At 45.0% G+C, this 24739-nt stretch overlaps 1 protein-coding gene across 1 annotated transcript in view; it reads left to right on the top strand.

Moving 5' to 3' along the window:
* The first annotated feature begins 7318 nt into the window (after positions 1–7318).
* Positions 7319–24739, top strand: part of LOC143766598 (uncharacterized) — a 30369-nt gene continuing 12948 nt past the window's right edge. Inside the window, exon 1 of the mRNA XM_077254389.1 lies at positions 7319–7381. The gene's annotated coding sequence lies outside the window, so the exon portion shown is untranslated. The remainder of the gene's footprint in view (positions 7382–24739) is intronic.

Below are 24739 nucleotides of genomic sequence, written 5' to 3'. Positions count from 1 at the left end.
ATTTCCAGGATGTATTTGATGAGCCCAAATCCAGTTCCCTTCCACCGCATAGGGACTGTGATTGTGCTATTGACTTGATTCCAGGCTGTAAGTTCCTTAAGGGCCGACTCTTCAACCTGTCTGTGCCAGAACATGCCGCCATGCGGAGTTATGTTAAGGAGTCCTTGGAGAAAGGGCATATTCGGCCATCTTCTTCACCTTTGGGAGCGGGTTTTTTTTTTGTTGCCAAGAAGGATGGCTCATTGAGACCCTGTATTGATTATCGCCTCTTGAATAAGATTACGGTCAAATTTCAATACCCTTTGCCTTTGCTTTCTGACTTGTTTGCTAGGATTAAGGGGGCTAGTTGGTTTACTAAGATTGACCTTCGAGGGGCATATAATCTTGTTCGTATTAAACAGGGTGACGAATGGAAAACTGCGTTTAATAAGCCTGAAGGTCATTTTGAATACCTTGTGATGCCATTCGGGCTCTCTAATGCTCCATCGGTGTTTCAGTCCTTCATGCATGATATCTTCCGCAATTATCTTGATAAATTCATGATTGTATATTTGGATGATATTTTGATTTTTTCTGATGACTGGGAGTCTCATGTGAAACAGGTCAGGGTGGTATTTCAGATCCTTCGTGAGAATGCTTTGTTTGTGAAGGGGTCTAAGTGCCTCTTTGGAGTACAGAAGGTTTATTTTTTGGGTTTCATTTTTTCTCCCTCGTCTATGGATCCGGTTAAGGTTCAGGCCATTCATGATTGAATTCAACCCACATCTGTGAAGAGTCTTCAGAAATTTTTGGGTTTTGCTAATTTTTATCGCCGTTTCATTGCCAACTTCTCCAGTGTGGTTAAACCATTGACCGATTTGACGAAGAAAGGCGCTGATGTGACTAATTGGCCCTCTGCGGCTGTTTCTGCCTTTCAGGAACTTAAACGCCGATTTACTTCTGCCCCTGTGTTGCGTCAGCCGGACGTTTCTCTTCCTTTTGAGGTTGAGGTTGATGCTTCTGAGATTGGGGCAGGGGCCGTTTTGTCTCAGAGGAATTCTGATGGTTCCTTGATGAAACCATGTGCCTTCTTTTCCCGAAAATTTTCGCCTGCGGAACGCAATTATGATGTCGGCAATCGGGAATTGTTGGCTATGAAGTGGGCATTTGAGGAGTGGAGACATTGGATTGAGGGGGCCAAGCACCGTGTTGTGGTCTTGACCGATCATAAGAATCTGATTTACCTCGAGTCTGCCAAGCGGTTGAATCCTAGACAGGCTCGTTGGTCCCTGTTTTTCTCCCGTTTTGATTTTGTGGTCTTGTATCTTCCGGGTTCTAAGAATGTTAAGGCTGATGCCCTCTCTAGGAGCTTTTTGCCTGATTCTCCTGGGGTCCTTGAGCCGGTCAGCATTTTGAAAGAAGGGGTGATTCTTTCTGCCATCTCCCCTTATTTACGACGGGCTCTTCAGGAATTTCAGGCTGATAAACCTGACCGCTGTCCAGCGGGGAAACTGTTTGTTCCTGATAGATGGACTAGTAAGGTGATTTCTGAGGTTCATTGTTCTGTGTTGGCGGGTCATCCTGGGATTTTTGGTACCAGAGATTTGGTTGGTAGGTCTTTTTGGTGGCCTTCTTTGTCACGGGATGTGCGTTCTTTTGTGCAGTCCTGTGGGACTTGTGCGCGGGCCAAGCCCTACTGTTCCCGTGCTAGTGGGTTGCTTTTGCCTTTGCCGGTCCCTGAGAGGCCTTGGACGCATATTTCTATGAATTTTATTTCTGACCTTCCTGTGTCCCAGAAGATGTCTGTTATCTGGGTGGTTTGTAATCGGTTTTCTAAGATGGTCCATTTGGTACCCTTGCCTAAGTTGCCTTCCTCCTCTGATTTGGATCCGCTGTTTTTTCAGCATGTGGTTCGTTTGCATGGCATTCCTGAGAATATTGTGTCTGACAGAGGTTCCCAATTTGTTTCTAGGTTTTGGCGGGCCTTTTGTGCTAGACTGGGCATTGATTTGTCTTTTTCTTCCGCATTTCATCCTCAGACAAATGGCCAGACCGAGCGTGCTAATCAGACCTTGAAGACTTATTTGAGATGCTTTGTGTCTGCTGATCAGGATGACTGGGTGACCTTTTTGCCATTGGCTGAGTTTGCCCTTAATAATCGGGCTAGCTCGGCTACTTTGGTTTCGACTTTTTTTTGCAATTCTGGCTTTCATACTCGTTTTTCTTCTGGACAGGTTGAGCCTTCTGACTGCCCTGGTGTGGATTCTGTGGTGGACAGGTTGCAGCAGATTTGGACCCATGTGGTGGACAATTTGGTATTGTCTCAGGAGAAGGCTCAGCGTTTTGCTAACCGTCGTCGGGGTGTTGGTTCCTGGCTTCGGGTTGGGGATTTGGTCTGGTTGTCTTCCCGTCATGTTCCTATGAAGGTCTCTTCCCCTAAGTTCAAACCTCGCTTTATTGGTCCCTATAAGATTTCTGAGATTATTAATCCAGTGTCATTTCGTTTGGCCCTTCCAACCTCCTTTTCGATTCATAATGTTTTCCATAGATCTTTGTTGTGGAAATATGTGGTGCCCGTTGTTCCTTCTGTTGACCCTCCTGCTCCGGTGTTGGTTGATGGGGAGTTGGAATATGTGGTTGAGAAGATTTTGGATTCTCGTTTTTCGAGGCGGAGGCTTCAGTATCTTGTCAAATGGAAGGGTTATGGCCAGGAGGATAATTCTTGGGTTGCTGCCTCCTATGTTCATGCTGACGATTTGGTTCGTGCTTTTCATTTGGCTCGTCCTGATCGGCCTGGGGGCCCTGGTGAGGGGTCGGTGACCCCTCCTCAAGGGGGGGGTACTGTTGTGAATTCTGCTCTTGGGCTCCCTCCGGTGGTTGTAAGTGGTACTGCTGCTGATCTCAGCAGTTATCAGGTGCTTTCACTTGCTACCAATTCTGACTGGGCTACTTATTCTGGCTAGATCCTTTAGTCAGTGCCAGTTGTCCATTGTTTTCTGGAGGATTCACATCTCTGCTTGGTTTCTCCTGCTGGATTGTCCAAATCATCAAAGATAAGTCCTGGCTTTGTTTTTTGCAGTCCACATGCGGTGGACTTTATAGCTCAGTGAATTGCTATGTTCTTTCTTGTCCAGCTTTGTCTGTGTAAGGATTTATTCAGCCAAGCTGGAAGCTCTGGAGTTGCAGAGTTACCCTCCATGCCTTTAGTTAGGTGTGGAGATTTTTGTATTCTCTGTGGTGGATTTTTGTAGTATTTTAATACTGACCGCACAGTACTCTGTCCTGTCTTTTCTTTCTAGCTAAGCGTGGCCTCCTTTGCTAAATTCTGTTTTCAGTCTGCGTATGTAATTTCCCTCTCCTCTCACAGTCAATATTTGTGGGGGGCTGTCTTTCCTTTGGGGATTTTCTCTGAGGCAAGATAGTTTTCCTGTTTCTTTCTTTAGGGGTAATTAGTCCTCCGGCTGTGACGAGGTGTCTAGGGAGTGACAGGAACATCCCATGGCTACTTCTAGTTGCGGTGTTAAGTTCAGGGTCTGCGGTCAGTATAGAGGCCACCTTCTCCAGAGCTCGTCCATGCTGCTCCTAGGCCACCAGATCATAACACGGTCCATCCTGTTCGTGATCAAGTTGGAACTCCCACCAGGGCCGTGGGGTACTCGGTATCGGGTCTGATACTTAAAGGAATGTGTCATGGCAGCATATACCAGGACCATGGCCCTGGGCACCCATGTTAAAGGAAAAGGTATTTAAAGGGGTTTGTGAAATGATAAAAATTTGTGACACCACCTGTGGTACTCGGTCAAGGGTGAATGATGCTGCTTAAAGGTGTCCTCTGGGGTGATGTTATGGCAGCAGGGATGGTATCTTGTAGATTGTAAGCGTGCGAGCAGGGACTTCACTCCTAATGTCACGGTTTAAATTGTCTTAACTCTTACAGAATTTATTGTTTGTACATGTCTCCGCTTAATTGTAAAGTGCTGCGGAATATGTTGGCACTATATAAATAAAAATTATTATTATTATTATTATTATTATGGCTTCCAACAGGTGAAGCTGAGTCCCCAGGGCTCTCGATGTGCTTGGCAAGGATGGTGTAGTGCCGGAAAATAAATGGAGGATGCCGGGTTGCAGTCTCTTTACCTTTTTTTACTGATGGTAGACAGCAACAGTCCAGGGTCCCAGATCACAGGTGCTGGTATGGTCCGGCTGGCTTTAAAGCGAGTCTGGAATCCCCCTAGCCAGGTGGGGTTGGAAGCCTTCCTTCTAGCGCTGTGTTGCAGTCCCTTGCTGCCTTCCCCTCCAGCCAGAATATATCTATGGGAGCCACCCACAAACTGAATCAGAGCTCCCCTTTCTGGCCTAGAGTTAGAACATGTTGTATGTTTGTGAATACCTGATAAAGGGATCCTTCCTTGCTTCCAGGCATGACATCACTTTCCCCGTGAGGAAAGCAATGCCACTGCAACAACCAGGAACCTAGGGTGTTACACATCTTCATTCTGCTCTTCCCGCATTCTCTTCTGTGGGCGGTTACTTCTTCCTTGCTTCCCCCATCCCAGACTAGGAGGTGGACTTCTCTTGTTGATGGACAGATCTCTCGGACATAGTAGTATTGGTGAGGGGCGGCCATAACTTTTTGCTGTTTTTCCAAGCCCCGCCCATGACAACACGCCCAACTCCTCCTGCACGCCACATGGCGCTGCAATGCTAATGGCGGCAATTAACAGTTCAATGGTCTCTCAATAAATCACAGTCTCTGAGATGCACAAGACCCAGTTTGCTGGGTCGGTTCATCCTGTTCGTGACGCCAAGTTTTGGAGTGCACCGCTAAGGCCTAGGGGTACTCGGTACCGGGTCTGGTCATCATTAAAGGGGTGGTCACGGTGGCAGCGAGCCGGTCCGTGGCCCTGGGTGTCCAAATTAAAGGAAAGGTCTTTAAAGGAGTTTTTAGGAATAAGAATATTCATAACGCCACCTGTGGTATTCGGTCAGGGGTGACCAATGCTGCGTAAAGGGTTCCATTGTGGTAATGTTATGGCAGCAGGGATGGTATAGTAAGAAACAGAGGACACAAGGTTGCAGTCTCTTTACCTCTTTACTGGTGTAAGGAAGCCTCAGTCCAGGGCACCGGATCACAGGGGCTGGTACGGTCCAGCCAGCTTGGAAGCGACTCAGGAATCCCCCTAGCCAGGTGTGGTTGAAAGCCTTCCCTTCTACAATGTGTTGTAGTCCCTTGCTGCCTTAGGCCTCACACAAGGTCCTCACGTTGTCTCTGTCTCCTTTAGTGGTAGGACACTACCCGCATGGCAGGTAACTCAAGCCTTTTTACAGGGTCTCTCAGGATGACTCTTGGCTCTATCTGTTACTGTGCCTCCAGGTGTTAATGGTGGACAGGTGACTGGCAATCTCCTGTCCGCTGTTTTCTGCTGTGGATCATAGTTACCCTCACAACCTCGGTCTTCCGGCTACCGGAATTCTGCCCTACAGCATGGAGGAAGGTCAGTTGCAGCTTCCCTCCAGCTCTTTACTCTCCTTTGCTTCTCTTCCCTGTCAGTATCCTACAGACTGCTCTGCTTTTCTTTCTCCTTACAGGAGCTGCAGATCCACAGGTCTGCACGGCACCAGATTTCCTCTCTCAGACTCTGTCTGCTTCCTCTCTCCTCACTCTCCTCTCACAATCTAACTAACTCCTCCCCCAGGCCAGAATATTTATATCTAGGGAAGCTCCCCCTTCTGGCATGGAGTCAGAACAGTGTTGTATGTGCTGGTTACTCGTTAAAGGGATCCTTCCTCACTTCCAAGCATGGCATCACTCTCCCCGTGAAGAAAGCAAAGCCACTGTAACAAAAGGTTAACTTGGAGTGTTACAGGGGTGCATGGAAGAAATTATTGATCCTAGAGGCAATATGAAGTAGCAACCTAACCGTCACAGGATTCAAAATGTTAATTCTTTTATAAGAACCTATGAATTTAGGAGCAAGTAGATTTTTGAGGACAACCACCCAAAAGACAGGAGCCTTCCTATGTTTGTGGTTAGCACATCTCTTGGCCCGATCAACGGCTACCAAAAAGACTCCTTTTGACCTTCCAGACCTTAGTTAATCTGGAAGATAATCCCTATTCCTCTGTCATGGAGGATTGCACCCCAGAAAAGTTCCCAAACAGTGGATGAAAACCCCTGCAGCAAAAAAATGTGAGGTTCCAGTAGCTGTATAGGAACGGTTCCTAAGAACAAACTCGGCAACGTACAGAAATTCCACCCAATCTTCCTATTTAGAAGAAACAAAACCTGTTAAACACTGCTATACCACCTGGTTAATCCTTTGTTTTTACATTAATCTCTGGACGATAGCCTGAGGAAATTGTCAGCTTGATACTCAGTCTGGAGCACAAACTAAGCCAAATGCTAAGAAATGTAACCCCTTGATCAGAAATGTTTTTAAAAAAACTAAACAACCCACAGCGACTGCAGAGGTGGATGGCCGTATATGACCCTTAGCTGGACTCTTTTGAATATAGTCTGGTAAGGCCATCCTCCCTGGAAGGGGTTAAATAAATGAGATTTCTGCATTTTATCTCCTAGTATGGAGTCGATAGCACAATCATATGCCGCCATATACCGCTCTGGCAAAAATTAAGAGACCACTGCAAAATGTTCAGTTTGTCTGATTTTTCTCTTTATAGGTATATTTTTGAGTTAAATGTAAATTGTTCTTTTGTTTTGTGACCTTCTGACAACATGTCTCCGAAGTTCCAAGCAATACATTTTGTATTTTTTTCCTGACAAACAAAAATGGTCAAAATTACAAAAAAAAAACCCACTACTTTCAAACCTCAAATAATGCAAAGAAAACAAGTTCATAATCATTTAGAAACAACAATACTACTGTTTTAACTCAGGAAGAGTTCAGAAATCAGTATTGTGTGGAATAACCATGATTTTTAATCACAGCTTTCATCCGTCTTGGCATGCTTTCCACCAGAGGTTTTCAATGTGGTTCAGGTCTGGAGATTGGGCTGCCCATGACAGGGTTTTGATGTGGTGGTCTCTTCATTTTTGCCAGAGCTGTATTAGACGTCCGGTAACTGGTGACAATTCCCTCATGTGTGGGGTCTATTTGTCTCCAAGCAGAGAAATCACACGTTACATTCCACACATAACACTGTGTAGAAAAGGCGGCACGAGGTAATTGTGCCAGTAGTGAGGGGGAATAATGGCGGGAATGTCACTGACTGAGGAGAAGTTTCCATGTAGGGTCTACACTCCGGATATCATTCACTGACACCGAGGCCCCAGATCATGTGACCCCTGACTCCTCCCCTCCTGTGACCTCATCACAGGTCCTGTGCACACAGAGCAGCCTGGAGTATATATATCTGGAGTGCGGCCCTGCAGGTGGAGGTAGGTGGTGGAGATTCCCCATTTCTTGGGGGGGACATTAACCCCTTCAGCGCTAAGATGCTTTTGGAGCCTCTGTGTGGTGTGAATAGTGACCTAACAGCTGGGGACAGAATGCGGCTTCGCTGGTTCCCAAGTCCTCAGACACCTGCAGGATGAGAGGACAGAAGCCCAGAGAAGTTCTCCCACAATGCGATGATTTCTCTCCTAGTTCCGCTCCAGCACAATAATGTAGACACTAGTGATGAGTGAGCGTGCTCGGCACTTGATCCAGTATCATGTGTGCTTTGGCCCCGTATGTTTCACGGCCGACAGCCAATAAACATAGTTACATGGGTGGAATAACGACCTAGGTCCATCAAGATCCAGCTTTCTCCACCAATTGTTCATTTTGTCACTAATTTAACTGTATCCCACAGTGTTACTTGTACTGAGGAAATCATCCAGCCATTTTTTAAAAGCTGTTATAGTGTCTGCCGTGCTAGGTGCATTACTCTACATTTATCAATATTAAACTTCATTTGATCTTATCCAGATCATTTTTTACTATTGTAATTTCAAGGTCAGATTTTAGTATCCTACTGTCACAGGGTCCTTCTCCGGTACCACACAAGCAACAGAGCAAGAGAGTAGTCACCAATTCCAAGACCTTTATTTAGGCAAAACACAAAAGGTCCATATATACTATCCATCACACAAAGGATAAAATATTCCAGAACACGAATGCATTTCAGTAAAGGTACCTTCACACTAAACGACATAACAACGATAACGATAGTGATCCGTGACGTTGCAGCGTCCTGGATAGCGATATCGTTGTGTTTGACACGCAGCAGCGATCAGGATCCTGCTGTGATATCGCTGGTCATTGCAGAAAGTCCAGAACTTTATTTGGTCGTCAGATCGGCGTGTATCGTTGTGTTTGACAGCAAAAGCAACGATGCCAGCTATGTTTTACAATGGTAACCAGGGTAAATATCGGGTTACTAAGCGCAGGGCCGCGCTTAGTAACCCGATATTTACCCTGGTTACCATTGTAAAAGTAAAAAAAAAAACACTACATACTCACCCTCTGATGTCTGTCACATCCACCGGCGTCCGCGCTGCTGCTGCTCTGTTGTGAATTAGACTTTTTGGCTCCCTCTTGTGGTTACTTGTGATATGACTCTGGGATTTTCTTCCCTCAGTTTGCACCCAGCTGCATCGTTACTTCAGGGGTGTTGCTATATAAACCTCCTGGAACCTTAGTCCAGTGCCTGGCATCGTTGTAACCAGACACATTCTGTTTGCTCCTTTCTGCTGGTCCTGGTTCGTGCAAAATTAAGCTAAGTCTGCTTCTTGTTTTTTTGGGTTATTTGCTTGCTCTCATTTTTGTCCAGCTTGTACTAAATGTGATTCCTGACCTTGATGGGAGCTCTAGGGGGCTGGTGTTCTCCCCCCGGGCCGTTAGACGGTTCGGGGGTTCTTGAATTTCCAGTGTGGATATTTTTGATAGGATTTTTGCTGACCATATAAGTGATCTTTCTATATTCTGCTATTTAGCTAGTGGGCCTCTCTTTGCTAAATATCTAGCTCATTCTTATGTTTGTCTTTTCCTCTTACCTCACCGTTATTATTTGTTGGGGGCTTCTATCCAACTTTCGGGGTATTTTCTCTGGAGGCAAGAAAGGTCTGTCTTTTCCCTTCTAGGGTTAGTTAGTTCTCCGGCTGGCGCGAGACGTCTAGGATCAACGTAGGCACGTTCCCCGGCTGCTGGTATTTGTGGTGCTAGGATTAGATATATGGTCAGCCCAGTTACCACTGCCCTATGAGCTGGTTTTCTATGTTTGCAGACTTAGTATTTATTCCTGAGACCCTCTGCCATTGGGGTCATAACAGTATGCCAGGCCAACATTGAATGTTTAATGCATTGCAGAAGTGGGATAATAAGAAAGGAAATTCTGAGTTTTTTTTTTTTTTTTCCTTCCTCTCTTCCTCCCCTTTACCTTTGAGTGGCTTGTGCTTGCTTGCAGACATGAATGTCCAGACCTTGATTACAAGTGTAGACCAGCTGGCAGCTCGTGTGCAGAGTATACAAGATTTTGTTACCAGTAGTCCTATGTCTGAACCTAAGATACCTATTCCGGAATTATTTTCTGGAGACCGATTTAGGTTTAGGAATTTCATGAATAATTGTAAATTGTTTCTTTCTCTGAGACCCCGTTCGTCTGGAGACTCAGCTCAGCAAGTTAAAATTGTTATTTCTTTTTTGCGGGGCGACCCTCAGGATTGGGCTTTCTCGCTAGCGCCAGGAGATCCGGCATTGGCAAATATTGATGCGTTTTTTCTGGCGCTCGGATTGCTTTACGAGGAACCCAATCTTGAAATTCAGGCAGAAAAACCCTTGCTGGCTATTTCTCAGGGTCAGGATGAAGCTGAAGTGTATTGCCAAAAATTTCGGAAATGGTCCGTGCTTACTCAGTGGAATGAGTGTGCTCTGGCCGCAAATTTCAGAAATGGCCTTTCTGAAGCCATTAAGAATGTGATGGTGGGTTTCCCCATTCCTACAAGTCTGAATGATTCTATGGCGCTTGCTATTCAAATTGACCGGCGTTTGCGGGAGCGCAAAACCGCTAATCCTCTGGTGTTGTCTGAACAAACACCTGATTTAATGCAATGTGATAGAATTCAGACTAGAAATGAACGGAAAAATCATAGACGTCAGAATGGGTTGTGTTTTTACTGTGGTGATTCTACACATGTTATATCAGCATGCTCTAAACGCCTAACAAGGGTTGTTAGTCCTGTCGCCATTGGTAATTTGCAACCTAAATTTATTTTGTCTGTGACTTTAATTTGCTCATTGTCTTCCTACCCTGTTATGGCGTTTGTGCATTCAGGTGCTGCCCTGAGTCTTATGGATCTGTCATTTGCCAAGTGCTGTGGTTTTGTTCTTGAACCATTAGTAAATCCAATTCCTCTTAGAGGTATTGATGCTACGCCATTGGCGGAAAATAAACCGCAGTTTTGGACGCAGGTGACCATGTGCATGACTCCTGAACATCGGGAGGTGATTCGTTTTCTTGTTCTGCATAAAATGCATGATTTGGTCGTTTTGGGTCTGCCATGGTTACAGACCCACAATCCAGTCTTGGATTGGAAGGCAATGTCTGTGTCAAGTTGGGGCTGTCAGGGAATTCATGCTGATTCCCCGCCGGTGTCTATTGCTTCCTCTACTCCTTCGGAAGTTCCTGAGTATTTGTCTGATTATCAGGATGTATTCAGCGAGTCCAGATCCAGTGCTCTGCCTCCTCATAGGGACTGTGACTGCGCCATAGATTTGATTCCAGGTAGTAAATTTCCTAAGGGAAGATTATTTAATCTGTCTGTACCTGAGCATGCCGCAATGCGTTCGTATATCAAGGAGTCTCTGGAGAAGGGGCATAGCCGTCCATCCTCTTCCCCTCTTGGTGCGGGATTCTTTTTTGTGGCCAAGAAGGACGGATCTTTGAGACCTTGTATTGACTATCGGCTTCTGAATAAAATCACTGTAAAATTTCAGTATCCTTTGCCTCTGTTGTCGGACTTGTTTGCCCGGATTAAAGGTGCCAAGTGGTTCACCAAGATAGATCTTCGTGGTGCGTACAACCTTGTGCGCATTAAGCAAGGTGATGAATGGAAGACTGCATTTAATACGCCCGAAGGTCATTTTGAGTACTTGGTGATGCCTTTTGGGCTTTCTAATGCTCCCTCAGTGTTTCAGTCCTTTATGCATGATATTTTCCGGAAGTATCTGGATAAATTTATGATTGTTTATCTGGATGATATTCTGGTTTTCTCTGAAGATTGGGACTCACATGTGGAGCAGGTCAGGATGGTGTTTCAGGTCTTGCGTGAGAATGCTTTGTTTGTTAAAGGCTCAAAGTGCCTCTTTGGAGTACAGAAGGTTCCTTTTTTGGGGTTTATTTTTTCCCCTTTTGCTGTGGAGATGGACCCAGTCAAGGTCCGAGCTATTCATGAGTGGACTCAACCCACGTCAGTTAAGAGTCTTCAGAAGTTCTTGGGTTTTGCTAACTTCTACCATCGTTTTATCGCTAATTTTTCTAGCGTTGTTAAACCTTTGACGGATATGACCAAGAAAGGTTCTGATGTTGCTAACTGGGCTCCTGCAGCCGTGGAGGCGTTCCAGGAGTTGAAGCGCCGGTTTACTTCGGCGCCTGTTTTGTGTCAGCCTGATGTCTCACTTCCCTTTCAGGTCGAGGTGGATGCTTCTGAGATTGGGGCAGGGGCCGTTTTGTCACAGAGAGGCCCTGGTTGCTCGGTAATGAGACCATGTGCTTTCTTCTCTAGGAAGTTTTCGCCTGCTGAGCGGAATTATGATGTTGGCAATCGGGAGTTACTGGCCATGAAGTGGGCATTTGAGGAGTGGCGTCATTGGCTCGAGGGTGCTAAGCATCATGTGGTGGTCTTGACTGATCACAAAAATTTGATGTATCTCGAGTCTGCTAAACGCCTGAATCCTAGACAGGCCCGCTGGTCATTGTTTTTCTCCCGTTTTGACTTTGTGGTTTCATATTTACCAGGTTCAAAGAATGTGAAAGCTGATGCTCTTTCAAGGAGCTTTGTGCCTGACTCTCCTGGAGTCACAGAACCTGTTGGTATTCTTAAAGAGGGAGTTATCCTGTCAGCCATTTCTCCTGATTTGTGTGTTGCAGAGATTTCAGGCTGGTAGACCTGACTCTTGTCCACCTGACAGACTGTTTGTTCCTGATAAGTGGACCAGCAGAGTCATTTCTGAGGTTCATTCCTCGGTGTTGGCAGGTCATCCGGGAATTTTTGGCACCAGAGATCTGGTGGCTAGGTCATTTTGGTGGCCTTCCTTGTCACGGGATGTACGGTCATTTGTGCAGTCCTGTGGGACTTGTGCTCGAGCTAAGCCTTGCTGTTCTCGTGCCAGCGGGTTGCTCTTGCCCTTGCCTGTCCCGAAGAGGCCTTGGACACATATTTCCATGGATTTCATTTCTGATCTCCCGGTGTCTCGGGGTATGTCTGTCATCTGGGTGGTATGTGATCGCTTTTCAAAAATGGTCCATTTGGTGCCTTTGCCTAAGCTGCCTTCCTCTTCCGATCTGGTTCCTGTGTTCCTTCAGAATGTGGTTCGTTTACACGGCATTCCTGAGAATATTGTGTCTGACAGAGGATCCCAGTTCGTTTCCAGGTTCTGGCGATCCTTTTGTGCTAGGATGGGCATTGATTTGTCGTTCTCGTCTGCCTTTCATCCTCAGACTAATGGACAAACTGAGCGAACTAATCAGACTCTGGAGGCTTACTTGAGGTGTTTTGTTTCGGCAGATCAGGATGATTGGGTGACCTTCTTGCCGTTGGCTGAGTTTGCCCTTAATAATCGGGCTAGTTCCGCTACTTTGATTTCGCCTTTTTTTGCAACTCTGGTTTCCATCCTCGTTTTTCCTCGGGACATGTGGAGCCTTCTGACTGTCCTGGGGTGAATTCTGTGGTGGATAGGTTGCAGCGGATTTGGGATCATGTGGTGGACAACTTGAAGTTGTCACAGGAGAAGGCTCAGCGTTTTGCCAACCGCCACCGCGGTGTGGGTCCCCGACTTCGCGTTGGGGATTTGGTGTGGCTGTCTTCTCGCTTTGTTCCTATGAAGGTCTCCTCTCCTAAATTTAAGCCTCGCTTCATCGGTCCTTACAAGATATTGGAAATTCTTAATCCAGTGTCCTTTCGCTTGGATCTTCCGGTTTCGTTTGCCATTCACAACGTGTTCCATAGGTCTTTGTTACGACGCTACGTTGTGCCTGTGGTTCCTTCTGCTGAGCCTCCTGCTCCGGTGTTCGTTGAGGGCGAGTTGGAGTATGTGGTGGAGAAGATCTTGGATTCTCGTCTCTCCAGACGGAGGCTTCAGTATTTGGTCAAGTGGAAGGGCTATGGTCAGGAGGATAATTCCTGGGTGGTTGCCTCTGATGTGCATGCGGCCGATTTAGTTCGTGCCTTTCACGCTGCTCATCCTGATCGCCCTGGTGGTCTTGATGAGGGTTCGGTGACCCCTCCTTAAGGGGGGGGGTACTGTTGTGAATTAGACTTTTTGGCTCCCTCTTGTGGTTACTTGTGATATGACTCTGGGATTTTCTTCCCTCAGTTTGCACCCAGCTGCATCGTTACTTCAGGGGTGTTGCTATATAAACCTCCTGGAACCTTAGTCCAGTGCCTGGCATCGTTGTAACCAGACACATTCTGTTTGCTCCTTTCTGCTGGTCCTGGTTCGTGCAAAATTAAGCTAAGTCTGCTTCTTGTTTTTTTGGGTTATTTGCTTGCTCTCATTTTTGTCCAGTTTATACTAAATGTGATTCCTGACCTTGCTGGAAGCTCTAGGGGGCTGGTGTTCTCCCCCCGGGCCGTTAGACGGTTCGGGGGTTCTTGAATTTCCAGTGTGGATATTTTTGATAGGATTTTTGCTGACCATATAAGTGATCTTTCTATATTCTGCTATTTAGCTAGTGGGCCTCTCTTTGCTAAATATCTAGCTCATTCTTATGTTTGTCTTTTCCTCTTACCTCACCGTTATCATTTGTTGGGGGCTTCTATCCAACTTTCGGGGTATTTTCTCTGGAGGCAAGAAAGGTCTGTCTTTTCCCTTCTAGGGTTAGTTAGTTCTCCGGCTGGCGCGAGACGTCTAGGATCAACGTAGGCACGTTCCCCGGCTGCTGGTATTTGTGGTGCTAGGATTAGATATATGGTCAGCCCAGTTACCACTGCCCTATGAGCTGGTTTTCTATGTTTGCAGACTTAGTATTTATTCCTGAGACCCTCTGCCATTGGGGTCATAACATGCTCAGAGCTTCCTGCACTGTGTCAGCGCCGGCTGGCCGGAAAGCAGAGCACAGCGGTGACGTCTTTCCGGCTGGCGCTTACACAGTGCAGAGAAGCACAGCGCCGGGGGACAGACACCGGAATGTAAGTATGTAGTGTTTGGTTTTTTTTACGTTTACGCTGGTAACCAGGGTAAACATCGGGTTACTAAGCGCGGCCCTGTGCTTATTAACCCGATGTTTACCCTGGTTACCAGTGGACTTCGCATAGTTGGTCGCTGGAGAGCTGTCTGTGTGACAGCTCTCCAGCGACCACACAGCGACGCTGCAGCGATCGGCTTTGTTGTCGATATCGCTGCAGCGTCGCTTAGTGTGAAGGTACCTTAACAGGATAAAAGTCCAACAATCCAGCACAGAGGATAACAGTCCATATTCCCTTCTTTCTCTCTGATATGCTCTTCACATCATGGTTCCACATCAGACTGATCTCTGTGTCTCACCTCATTCACAGGCCAGGAGGGGGAAGGTCCCAGGGGCTCATTGTTTCAACAAGCTAGGTCAACATGTCATTAGCATATTAGCAAACAACACTATTCACTGACCCTGTGGAGAGATGACAATACAGAAGTGTGGGGAGAATATCAGAGGGCAAATAACAACTGGTCCTACAAGATACAGTAACACCATGATAATCAGTAAAATAGAAATATACACAAAATGATACCTACATAACATATCACACCATCACACCTACATAGTTTGGTGTCGTCAGCAAAGACTGACACTTTACTCTCAATCCCATCTGCAAGGTCATTAATGAAGAGGTTAAAAAGAATTGATCCTAGCACAGATCCACTGCTGACTATATCCTATTTAGAGAACGTACCATTTATGATAATAACTCTTTGTTTCCTGTCATTTAGCCAATTCCTTACCCATCTGCATATAGTTCCCCCAGTCCTTGCTTCTGTAGCTTCAGTATAAGGCTGTTATGTGGTACAGAATTAAATGTCTTTGCAAAGTTCAGATAAATCACATCATTACCAACATCCAGATTTGCACTCACCTCATAGAAATACAACATGTTAGTTAGACAAGACTTATCTTTCATGAGACCATGCTGGTTGTCAGATAAATTATTCTCTGCAATATATCTCTGCAGGTCATCTCTTATGATGCCCTAAACATTTTTGCACACTATTGATGTCAGACCAGACGGTAGTTACCTGGATCCACCTTCTTACCTTTCTTAAATATCAGTACCACATCAGCCATCTTCCAATGTTCAAATTGCTCAGACACATGAGTACTTCTTTTTGTGTTTATCTATTATTTCAGATGGTGAACTTGAATTTTTGCCTTGTTGAATGATAACTGAAACAGATGGTTCATTTTTGAACATGGATGAAAAGTGCCTGTTTAATATCTCAGCCTTTTGTCTTCTATAACAATTATCTTGTTATTATCATTTTTAAGGGGCTGAAATTATCTTTTTTTCCCCTTGGCATTGATTAATGTAGAGACATGGGGGGTCGGCGGTGCTCTGGTTCGCAAGCCGAAACTACATGGACTAGGGATCATCCTAACGAATGCCCATTCTCCTTTTACCATGGGCGTAATACTACTCAGACAGCACAGAGTGAGGGTAAAAGAGTGTGGCAATAATTTATTTAACCACAAAACAGGCAAATAATACATAGAATAGTCCCAGCAAAATACTCAATATAGTGCACATTACAGAGTCTCACCTTTCCGCTGACTAGCCAGGATAAGAGAAGCTGTTACTTCAGAGCTTCCAGGGCCAACGACCCCACCTGTGGCACGCACACAGAGAGGAGGTAATGACAAGCCTAGGAAGATGAATGAGCGTGTTAATGTGGATATAATCTGTGCTGCTGAGTAGATGTAGGTCCAGACGTATTTCACATAAAGAGAGGTGGTTTATTCAACGTGTTTCGAAGTCTAAGCGACTAGGATACTGTCTTATATATAAAAATTTCAAATAACGGCGCCATTGGCATCACCTGACAAACAGACAATGTCAGAGTTCACAGATACAGCACATGACATATTCAAGAATTCATGTATATTTGAGTAAAGTATTTAAGCATTGAAATTTCATGGTATTAACCAAATTTTCCTATTCCATAGTGCAAAGATGAAAAAAGAAAAATTTGGATAATACCATGAAATTTCAATGTTTAAATATTTGCTTGTCAGGTGATCTCATTGGTGCCGTTATTTGAAATTTTGTATATACAGGTCCTTCTCAAAAAATTAGCATATAGTGTTAAATTTCATTATTTACCATAATGTAATGATTACAATTAAACTTTCATATATTATAGATTCATTATCCACCAACTGAAATTTGTCAGGTCTTTTATTGTTTTAATACTGATGAATTTGGCCTACAACTCCTGATAACCCAAAAAACCTGTCTCAATAAATTAGCATATCAAGAAAAGGTTCTCTAAACGACCTATTACCCTAATCTTCTGAATCAACTAATTAACTCTAAACACATGCAAAAGATACCTGAGGCTTTTAAAAACTCCCTGCCTGGTTCATTACTCAAAACCCCCATCATGGGTAAGACTAGCGACCTGACAGATGTCAAGAAGGCCATCATTGACACCCTCAAGCAAGAGGGTAAGACCCAGAAAGAAATTTCTCAACAAATAGGCTGTTCCCAGAGTGCTGTATCAAGGCACCTCAATGGTAAGCCTGTTGGAAGGAAACAATGTGGCAGAAAACGCTGTACAACGAGAAGAGGTGACCGGACCATGAGGAAGATTGTGGAGAAGGACCGATTCCAGACCTTGGGGAACCTGAGGAAGCAGTGGACTGAGTCTGGTGTGGAAACATCCAGAGCCACCGTGCACAGGCGTGTGCAGGAAATGGGCTACAGGTGCCGCATTCCCCAGGTAAAGCCACTTTTGAACCATAAACAGCGGCAGAAGCACCTGACCTGGGCTACAGAGAAGCAGCACTGGACTGTTGCTAAGTGGTCCCAAGTACTTTTTTCTGATGAAAGCAAATTTTGCATGTCATTCGGAAATCAAGGTGCCAGAGTCTGGAGGAAGACTGGGGAGAAGGAAATGCCAAAATGCCTGAAGTCCAGTGTCAAGTACCCACAGTCAGTGATGGTGTGGGGTGCCATGTCAGCTGCTGGTGTTGGTCCACTGTGTTTCATCAAGGGCAGGGTCAATGCAGCTAGCTATCAGGAGATTTTGGAGCACTTCATGCTTCCATCGGCTGAAATGCTTTATGGAGATGAAGATTTCATTTTTCAGCACGACCTGGCACCTGCTCACAGTGCCAAAACCACTGGTAAATGGTTTACTGACCATGGTATTACTGTGCTCAATTGGCCTGCCAACTCTCCTGACCTGAACCCCATAGAGAATCTGTGGGATATTGTGAAGAGAAAGTTGAGAGACGCAAGACCCAACACTCTGGATGAGCTTAAGGCCGCTATTGAAGCATCCTGGGCCTCCATAACATCTCAGCAGTGTCACAGGCTGATTGCCTCCATGCCACGCCGCATTGAAGCAGTCATTTCTGCCAAAGGATTCCCGACCAAGTATTGAGTGCATAACTGAACATTATTATTTGATGGTTTTTTTGTTTGTTATTAAAAAACACTTTTATTTGATTGGACGGGTGAAATATGCTAATTTATTGAGACAGGTTTTTTGGGTTATCAGGAGTTGTATGCCAAAATCATCAGTATTAAAACAATAAAAGACCTGACAAATTTTTCAGTTGGTGGATAATGAATCTATAATATATGAAAGTTTAATTGTAATCATTACATTATGGTAAATAATGAAATTTAACACTATATGCTAATTTTTTGAGAAGGACCTGTATAAGACAGTATCCTACTTCTGACTCTGTATTCGCATGGTATTTCCTGATGGAAGAAGTCGCTTAGACTTCGAAATGCGCTGAATAAACCACCTTTACAATAGTTAGCAAGGCCGAAGAAAGACATTTCGTCAGAATAAATCCCCAAAAATAACTCTATTATAAACCAATAATACTAGAAATATATTGCACAGGGGATATCGCAGCCAATTCCCCCAAGAAGAATCCTGGAAACACAGAATTAGAAATTATTCTTTCTTCGCAGTTTCTATAGGACTTAGTACATTCCTGATTCCGGAGAGTAATAGAAATACGGCAGAAAACAGAGGAAGAAAGTTCAGAGATGAAGCTTCATAGAAAGACATTGAAGTTACAGATGCCATTTAACTTTTTCTGGGAAAGTGATTCCAGCACTTCACCAAGTAAATCCCATGAGAACTGTAGCAGGTAAAGACCCCAATATCCACAGGTGTCCCTTCTAATTGGGGGGAAACTGTCACCCCTAATAATCCTCAGACAGTTCTGACAAACACAGAAAAGTGCCCCTTTATGGAGGTGACAGAAAGTCTGTTTAGTCACTTTAGCTTCATAGTATCAGAGCTTACAAAAGAAAAATAACCCCCGTAAAACTGGAATACTTTATTAGATAATGCACTAAAACCAAAAAACCCTATCAAAAAGTCAGTATTTCCAGGGGAGAAAAATATATATAATATAATCCCCCGTATTAGTTTATAAATACTGGTAAGATACCACACCCACAATATTATTTGAATATCCAATAGAAAAAGTGATATAACACTAGTGACCAATAATAGCTGTAAGGGTGTATATATATATAAGTGCACTATCCCTCACAGCTACACAAAAACCCTAGAGAATGATACTACCTAGATGTGGAGGTTGGCACCCTAAGAAGAATCACGAGAATGGCGCCCCCGCTCGTACGATGACTATCCCTGGTCTCCTACTGTCTCCCTATAAGGGATAGAATTGGAAACAGAAAGCCAGGTGGCTGGTAATAACGTGTGACACTATATGATACCAGCTATACAGCATTTCAGGCCCATCCCCCAACATGTGATGTAAGGTTAAAGGATAGTTGTACTGACTAAAATATCACCAAATAGAACACAAAGAAAACAAATAACATCGATATATAACCAGCACAAGCCTGGGTTGATTAGCCCCTTCATGACCCAGCCTATTTTGGCCTTAATGACCTTGCCGTTTTTTGCAATTCTGACCAGTGTCCCATTATGAGGTAATAACTCAGGAACGCTTCAACGGATCCTAGCGATTCTGAGACTGTTTTTTCGTGACATATTGGGCTTCATGTTAGTGGTAAATTTAGGTAGATAATTTCTGAGTTTATTTGTGAAAAAAACGGAAATTTGGCAAAAAATTTGAAAATTTCGCAATTTTCACATTTTTAATTTTTATTCTGTTAAACCAGAGAGTTATGTGACACAAAATAGTTAATAAATAACGTTTCCCACATGTCTACTTTACATCAGCACAATTTTGGAAACAATTTTTTTTTTGCTAGGAAGTTATAAGGGTTAAAATTTGACCAGTGATTTCTCATTTTTACAACAAAATTTACAAAACCATTTTTTTTAGGGACCACCTCACATTTGAAGTCATTTTGAGGGTTCTATATGGCTGAAAATACCCAAAAGTGACACCATTCTAAAAACTGCACCCCTCAAGGTGCTCAAAACCACATTCAAGAAGTTTATTAACCCTTCAGGTGTTTCACAGCAGCAGAAGCAACATGGAAGTAAAAAATGAACATTTAACTTTTTAGTCACAAAAATGATCTTTTAGCAACAATTTTTTTATTTTCCCAAGGGTAAAAGGAGAAACTGGACCACGGACGTTGTTGTCCAATTTGTCCTGAGTACGCTAATACCTCATATGTGGGGGTAAACCACTGTTTGGGCGCACGGCAGGGCTCGGAAGGGAAGGAGCGCCATTTGACTTTTTGAATGAAAAATTGGCTCCAATCTTTAGCGGACACCATGTCGCGTTTGGAAAGCCCCTGTGTGCCTAAACATTGGAGCTCCTCCACAAGTGACCCCATTTTGGAAACTAGACCCCCCAAGGAACTCATCTAGAGGCATAGTGAGCACTTTAAACCCCCAGGTGCTTCACAAATTGATCCGCAAAAATGAAAAAGTACTTTTTTTTCACACAAAATTTCTTTTAGCCTCAATTATTTCATTTTCACATGGGCAACAGGATAAAATGGATCCTAAAATTTGTTGGGCAATTTCTCCTGAGTATGCCGATACCTCATATGTGGGGGTAAACCACTGTTTGGGTGCACGGCAAGGCTCGGAAGGGGAGGCGTGCCATTTGACTTTTTGAATGGAAAATTAGCTCCAATCGTTAGCCGACACCATGTCGCGTTTGGAGAGCCCCTGTGTGCCTAAACATTGGAGCTCCCCTACAAGTGACCCCATTTTGGAAACTAGACCCCCCAAGGAACTTATCTAAAGGCATAGTGAGCACTTATAACCCCCAGGTGCTTCACAGAAGTTTATAACGCAGAGCCGTGAAAATAAAAAAATTATTTTTCTTTCCTCAAAAATGATTTTTAGCCCAGAATGTTTTATTTTCCCAAGGGTAATAGGAGAAATTGGACCCCAAATGTTGTTGTCCAGTTTGTCCTGAGTACGATGATACCCCATATGTGGGGGTAAACCACTGTTTGGGCGCACGGCAGGGCTCGGAAGGGAAGGCACGCCATTTGGCTTTTTGAATGGAAAATTAGCTCCAATCATTAGCGGACACCATGTCGCGTTTGGAGAGCCCCTGTGTGCCTAAACATTGGAGCTCCCGCACAAGTGACCCCATTTTGGAAACTAGACCTCCCAAGGAACTAATCTAGATGTGTGGTGAGCACTTTGAACCCCCAAGTGCTTCACAGAAGTTTATAAAGCAGAGCCATGAAAATAAAAAATAATTTTTCTTTTCTCAAAAATGATTTTTTAGCCCACAATTTTTTATTTTCCCAAGGGTAACAGGAGAAATTGGACCCCAAAAGTTGTTGTCCAGTTTCTCCTGAGTACGCTGATACCCCATATGTGGGGGTAAACCACTGTTTTGGCACACTTCGGGGTTCGGAAGGGAAGTAGTGACGTTTTGAAATGCAGACTTTGATGGAATGCTCTGCGGGCGTCAGGTTGCGTTTGCAGAGCCCCTGATGTGCCTAAACAGTAGGAACTCCCCACAATTGACTCCATTTTGGAAACTAGACCCCCAAGGGAACTTATCTAGATGTGTAGTGAGCACTTTGAACCCCCAAGTGCTTCACAGAAGTTTATAACGCAGAGCCGTGAAAATAAAAAATGTTTCCTTTCCTCAAAAATATTTTTTTAGCCCAGATTTTTTTTATTTTTGCAAGAGTAACAGGAGAAATTGGACCCCAAAAGTTGTTGTCCAGTTTCTCCTGAGTACGCTGATACCCCATATGTGGGGGTAAACCACTGTTTGGGCACATGCCGGGGCTCGGAAGGGAAGTAGTGACGTTTTGGAATGCAGACTTTGATGGAATGGTCTGCGGGCATCATGTTACGTTTGCAGAGCCCCTGATATGCCTAAACAGTAGAAACCCCCCACAAGTGACCCCATTTTGGAAACTAGACCCCCCAAGGAACTTATCTAGATGTGTGGTGAGCACGTTCAACCCCCAAGTGCTTCACAGAAGTTTACAACGCAGAGCCGTGAAAATAAAAAATCATTTTTCTTTCCTCAAAAAAGATGTTTTAGCAAGCAATTTTTTATTTTCACAAGGGTAACAGGAGAATTTGGACCCCAATATTTGTTGCCCAGTTTGTTGTGAGTACGCTGATACCCCATATGTGGGGGTAAACCACTGTTTGGGCACACGTCAGGGCTCGGAAGGGAAGTAGTGACATTTGAAATGCAGACTTTGATGGAATGGTCTGCGGGCGTCACATTGCATTTGCAGAGCCCCTGATGTGCCTAAACAGTAGAAACACCCCACAAGTGACCCCATTTTGGAAACTAGAGCCCCGAAGGAACTTATCTAGATGTGTGGTGAGCACTTTCAACCCCCAAGTGCTTTACAGAAGTTTATAACGCAGAGCCGTGAAAATAAAAAATAATTGTTCTTTCCTCAAAAATTATGTTTTAGAAAGTAATTTTTTATTTTTGCAAGGGTAACAGGAGAAATTGGACCCCAACAGTTGTTGCCCAGTTTGTCCTGAGTATGCTGGTACCCCAAATGTGGGGGTAAACCACTGTTTGGGCGCACGTCGGGGCTTGGAAGGGCGGGAGCACCATTTGACTTTTTGAACGCAAGATTGGCTGGAATCAATGGTGGCGCCATGTTGCGTTTGGAGACCCCTGATGTGCCTAAACAGTGGAAACCCCTCAATTCTAACTTCAACACTAACCCCAACACACCCCTAATCCTAATCCCAACTGTAGCCATAACCCTAATCACAACCCTAACCCCAACACACCCCTAACCGCAACACACCCGTAACCCTAATTCCAACCCTAATCCTAACCCTAATCCCAACCGTAACCCTAATCCCAACCCTAACCACAACTGTAACCCCAACACACCCCTAACCCTATCCGTAACCCTAACCACAAGCCTAATCTTAACCCTATTTCAAACCCTAGCCCTAATTCCAACCCTAACTCTAATTCCAACCCTAACCCTAAGGCTATGTGCCCACGTTGCGGATTCGTGTGAGATTTTTCCGCACGATTTTTGAAAAATCTGCAGGTAAAAGGCACTGCGTTTTACCTGCGGATTTACAGCAGATTTCCAGTGTTTTTTTGTGCAGATTTCACCTGCGGATTCCTATTGAGGAACAGGTGTAAAACGCTGCGGAATCCGCACAAAGAATTGACATGCTGCGGAAAATACAACGCAGCGTTTCCGCACGGAATTTTCCGCACCATGGGCACAGCGGATTTGGTTTTCCTTAGGTGTACATGGTACTGTAAACCTGATGGAAAACTGCTTCGAATTCGCAGCGGCCAATCCGCTGCGGATCCGCGGCCAATCCGCTGCGGATCCGCGGCCGATCCGCTGCCAATCCGCTGCGGATCCGCGGCCAATCCGCTGCGGATCCGCGGCCAATCCGCTGCCAATCCGCTGCGGATCCGCTGCCGATCCGCTGCGGATCCGCGGCCGATCCGCTCTGTGTGCACATGCCATAACCCTACCCCTAACCCTACCCGTAACCCTAACCCTACCCCTAACCCTACCCCTAGTTCTAACCCTAGTTCTAACCCTAACCCTAGTGGAAAAAGAAAAAAAAATATTTTCTTTATTTTATTATTGTCCCTACCTATGGGGGTGATAAAGGGGGGGGTTTATTTATTATTTTTTTATTTTGATCGCTGTGATAGAACCTACCACAGCGATCAAAATGTACTTGTAATGAATCTGCCAGCCGGCAGATTCGGCGGGCGCACTGAGCATGCGCCCGCTATTTTGGAAGATGGTGGCGCCCAGAGAGGAGACGGACCGACACCGGGAGCCTCGGTAAGTATAAGGGGGGGGGAGATCGGGGCACGGGGGGGCGTCGGAGCACCGGGGGGTGACATAGGAGCAGGGGGGGAGCGGGCAGGAGGACGGGGGAGCGGAGCACAGGACGGAGGGGACCGGACCCCATAACGGAGCACTGGGGGGGCGATCGGTTGGGTGGGGGGGTTCACTTCAGGTTTTCCAGCCATGGCCGATGGTATTGCAGCATCGGCCATGGCTGGATTGTAATATTTCACCAGTTTTTTAGGTGAAATATTACAAATCGCTCTGATTGGCAGTTTCACTTTCAACAGCCAATCAGAGCGATCGTAGCCACGGGGGGGTGAAGCCACCCCCCCTGGGCTGAAGTACCACTCCCCCTGTCTCTGCAGATCGGGTAAAATAGGAGTTAACCCCTTCACCCGATCTGCAGGGACGCGATCATTCCATGACGCCACATAGGCGTCATGGGTCGGATTGGCACGGGTTTTCATGACGCCTACGTGGCGTCATGGGTCGGGAAGGGGTTAATAATATAGTCTAGAGGATACATATAAAATATGCAACCAACACTGTCAGAGATTGACTGATAATCACTAAAAAATACTCATACCACATGATACATAACAAAACACAACACGCCACCACATACACCTGGAAATAGATTGTCATAAACTGATAAGGTCAGCCAAATGAGAAATGCAGTTTTAGAACAAGAGATACATTTATGATAGTAATAGTATACTCATCTATTGCACTAGTAATCCTCAGCCGATCATTCATCCAGGAATAGTGGCTCACAAAGTGACTCAGGGCGAGCAAAATCTCCAAAACACCTCTCGACGCGTTTCCCCCACATGCCTGGGTTCATCAGGAGAGTACAGATAACAACATGGCAGTATATAGGTATACAAAAAGATAGGGCTGCAGTGATTTACCTGTGGGTACGGCTTAAATAGATAAGCTCACAGCAAGGAAAGAAAGGACTTCCTGTTTGGCGATTAAAACATAACCGTCACTTAGATCATACCATAGTCATGATAGCGCCAGGTAAAACCCCATAAGACGCCATGATAGTGAAGTCCAAAATGGACCCACACGGAAATGAAGAGCGCTGACACACTCTAGCGGTAAATAGACCGGAAATACGGGGCAAAACCA

This window comes from Ranitomeya variabilis, chromosome 4 (assembly GCF_051348905.1).
Source record: "Ranitomeya variabilis isolate aRanVar5 chromosome 4, aRanVar5.hap1, whole genome shotgun sequence".
In the NCBI taxonomy this organism is placed as follows: Eukaryota; Metazoa; Chordata; class Amphibia; order Anura; family Dendrobatidae; genus Ranitomeya; species Ranitomeya variabilis.
Note: the sequence above shows the minus strand (reverse complement) of the source record. Positions and strands in the feature narration are given on the sequence as shown.